The sequence below is a fragment of the Manacus vitellinus genome, unplaced genomic scaffold (assembly GCF_001715985.3).
Source record: "Manacus vitellinus isolate BGI_N305 unplaced genomic scaffold, ASM171598v3 scaffold_51_pilon, whole genome shotgun sequence".
NCBI lineage: Eukaryota > Metazoa > Chordata > Aves > Passeriformes > Pipridae > Manacus > Manacus vitellinus.
The window spans coordinates 2,725,984-2,729,910 of record NW_021940620.1 but is presented as its reverse complement, the minus strand read 5'-3'; positions in this window follow the sequence as shown (position 1 = coordinate 2,729,910).

The following is a 3,927-nucleotide window of genomic DNA, read 5'->3' as shown; positions in this document are numbered from 1 at the left end:
TTGGCTGCGTTAAAACACTGACCAGGTCTGGCCGTTTAGAGAGATGAGAGCACAATTATAATGCCTGAAACACTTTTCGAAGGGATGCTTCTCAGACCAGCCACACATCTTTTACATAGGCTGTCCCCCCACCCCTGTTTTTCATTCTTCCTTTAAACCATCTTCTTCCTGCTATTTTGTATGACAAAGGCATTGTGATGATGTGCTGATACTGAGCAAAATAAGGAGAGCTGGAGGGCAGGGTGGTTGATGAGAAGAGCAGGAGAGAAGCTCCTTGACCTCCAGTAGCTGTTTGTAGCTGCAATGATATTATGTCACTGTCAGCTGTTACAGCTCTACCCGTGAAAGAACAGCAAGGGACGCTGGGGAGGAGGTTATGGGCTGGCATCCGCTTTGGGCACTGAAGAAAGAGGATGCTCCATTCGGGTGGGAGCAGTGGAAGACTCTGGGAACATTGGCAAGCCAGGAACCTTTCAGGACATTCAAAACTCCAGCTGCCCCTACTCCCACCATTGTACAGGCAGTGGCAGTTTGCTGTGAACTGTCTGTCCTGCAGCCAAGATCCGCTGTGGCAGCTCCTCTTTCCCACTGGCAGCCGGCGGGCGAGGCACCTGGAGAAGGCAGAGGGGAGGGTGGTGAGGGACCGAACCCTGGTCGGGGCAGCAGCAACGCGGGGCTCCCACCCCCGCAAGGTGAACTCAAGGACATCCCACGCACAGACCCCTCCAAAGGCTCCATCTGGGGCCTCCGGAAAATGGCACCGAGCCATTTTTGTACAGCACGATGCACAAAGTGCCTGCGCCTCGCGTGACGACCCGGCCGCCTGTTCTCTCCCCTCCACGAACCACACACTTCACGCCGGGAGGAACGCGGCTCGCACCCCTCGCTCCGTCCTCCCGGGCCCTGAAGGCTGAGGGGCGAACGCCTTTGTACACAATGGCCCGGGCGGGAGCAGCTGCGGAGGCCGCGGGCCGAGGGCTCAGCCCCGCGCAGGCACCGGGCCGGCAGCGCGCCGGCGGCCGCCCGAGCGGGGGAGCCCGGGAGCCCCGGAGAGATGGCCGTGAGGGATCGTGAGGGATCACGAGAGATCGCAGGAAGACCGTGAGGACCGCAGGCGGACGACCGTGCATGGGCGCAAGACGTCCCCGCCGCGCAGGGGGGCGGTGGATGTGAGCGCGCGGGCGCGCGCGCATTTGTGGGAGCTCCGCCAGCCCGTCCAGCCGATCCCGGTGGCCCGCGGCGGCGGAGCGGCGGGAGCGGCAGCGGAACGGGAGCAGGAGCGGGGCCGCCGCCGGCCCGCGCGAACATCTTGCGCGCGCCGTATGCCCGCGCGCTCCCGCCGCCGATCGGGGGAGGGGCGGGGGCCGGGGCTCTGTCGCGGCGCGATCACGGCCACGGCGGGTGGGGCGCGGGTGGCCGGTCCCCTCCCCGGGGGAACGCGGGGTCGCTCATGCGCCTTCGTTCGTTGTCTCGGGAATGCCGGAGAGCCACCCGCGCCCAGCGAAAAAATGTGCAGCGGCGGCCGTATATATCCATGGAATCCGCTGGAATAATGACGGTGGGGGGGGGCCCGGCGGGGTGCGGGCGCGGTCCCCCCGTCCCTGCTGCCTCAGCACCGTCGGGCTCCTTCCCGGCGTTCCCGCCGGGCAGCGCGGGGTGATCGAGGGACACTGCGAAAAGCGCCAAGGGAAAAGCAGCAGGACGCGTTGGTTCGTTGTTTTGTTGTGTTTTTTTTTCCCCCGTGCGTTTCACTTCGGGATGAGGAACCCGCGGCGCAAAAGTTACCTGCGGCGTGTGAACGACTTAATGAAAAACAAAAGCCAAATGGCGCTTCTTAAAACCCCACCGGAGAGCGGTAAAAAAAAAAAAAATAAAATAAAAAAAAATAAAATAAATAAACGTTCGGCTGGAAGAAGAATAGGGGCTCGCTATTCTTTTGGAAGTGTCACTTGCCGAGGAGCCCGCAATATGTCTGCCTGCAGGCTCGGAGCAGCCCGTGGTGACCGCCCGGGTGTGGGTGTTCCGAGGGGACCGCCAGCACTGCAGGTGGATGCGGTTCCCGGGGCTCCGCACCGGGCACGGCACAGGAGCGCTGCCATCGGCCCGGGGGGGACAGCGAGGGCGGCAAACTCCTCCTGCGACTTGCACCTTCCCCCAGTCCTTTTGTTTTCCCTGTAATCTTTAAAAAAGTAAGTTGCGGAAGGCCCGTGAAATCGCGTCTGAAGCCGGCAGTGGGAGCCAGCTCGTGTGCGAGCAGGGTGGTGGGAAAACTGGGGATGGAAGGAGGCTTGTTGTTGAAATATATTTGGATGAGGCTCGTTATTTGTCTCTTGACCGTACAAATGAACAACCATTTTTTTCCCCCCCCAGGACCGTGTGTAGCTGTCACTTAGCAACAGGTCTGTAGGGAACTTTGCAGATCCACTGCCTCCCCCATTCTGAAGAGTGGAAGAAATAAATGAGCTAAGGAGCAAGAGTGCAATTAATAAAAACAGTACCTGGGTTCTTGGGTACAGCCCAGAGTTGAAATACTTAAGTGGGAACAAGGCAATTAGAGTTGCTTTGAAAATTAGATTTTATTGCAGTTGGGTATCAGAGATTTTGTATCAAGTGGTTCGTAGAAAACTACCCAATGTGTTTGGGTTTTGGGGGCTTTTTTTTCCCCAAGTGTTATGAAAGGAAGGAATTAGATTGTTGTTTACTCAGTAATGGTTGCAGGTTATTTTGCTGCATTATGATTCATAACCTTTCACACTGAAATCTCCTGGGTCCCTAAAGAGTAACTTTGCTTTGCTGTTTGTACTGCATACCCTTCTGACTGCCAGCAAAGCCAAATGTTGACAGTGTAGAGTAAGCCATAACTGATCTGAAAACTAGTAGCAAGACTAGAATTTGGCCTAATGACAGTAGTACAGGAAGAGTACTTAAGCACTGCTTATTTTGTACATCAACATTAGCAAAAAGAGAAGTCCACTACTGCAAGCTTAGACTTAAAAGAAATTGGTGTGTTTAAATTTGTCCTTAGGAGTTGCCTGGTTCTGCCAATGCACAGCAGTGAGCTTTGATACAAGATATTCTCTTGATAGGAAAGGTGATATATAATCACATTCTGGAAGAATCATCATGAACCTGAGCCCTCAAAGAAATTCAGAAGTATTTTTGTACAACTCTGTCAAGTGGGATCAAGGCCCAGAAAAGGTTATAAAGTAGGGATACAGGAGGAGGAATCTGGAACTGATGCCACAAGAGGAAAAAAGAAAAGAGGCTCCAGGTAGATCTTCCACTGGGAGAGGGAATATTGGCCCAGTGGGCAGTGCTGTGAGCATTAGATTTTGTCCACTCAAGAGGTAAAATTGGAAAAGAATCATGCAGTACTTGTGGAAAGAATGCAGGGCTGGCTTGCTTGCTTGTTGGGGAAAGATGCTGTCAATGCATAAAGAAGCTATAATTCCTTACCCAGACCCATTCTAAAGACAGGATGGGCAGGATTCGTGGTCCTTGCTCCAGGAGTGAGGTGATAATCATGCCATTCATGACCTCAGTGGGTCGAGTTCTTGCACTCCCTTCCCTCAGCAGTGTAGCATTTATCTTAAATTTCATTCTGCATCCAGAATTTGCCCTGGAAACATCCACATGAATTGTTTATTATGTTTTTGTTTTCTTCCAAAAATGTCTAGGGGCAAAGGAGTTTTCAAAATGTTCTTTAAAACAGTTTTTCTGACCACTGAGTTCACAAACCATCCAGTGCTTTAAGGCCATATATCAATTTTTTCTTGCTTCCTGTCAAGTATACAAAAACCTATAATGTACAAATGGGCTTATTTTGGGCAGGTTCTCCCAGCAGTGGTCAGTGAAGACAACTGTATTTACGTTTTCCTGAGTATTGGTGGCAGGATGCCCAGCTGAAACTCTTGTCACGCTCCCAGC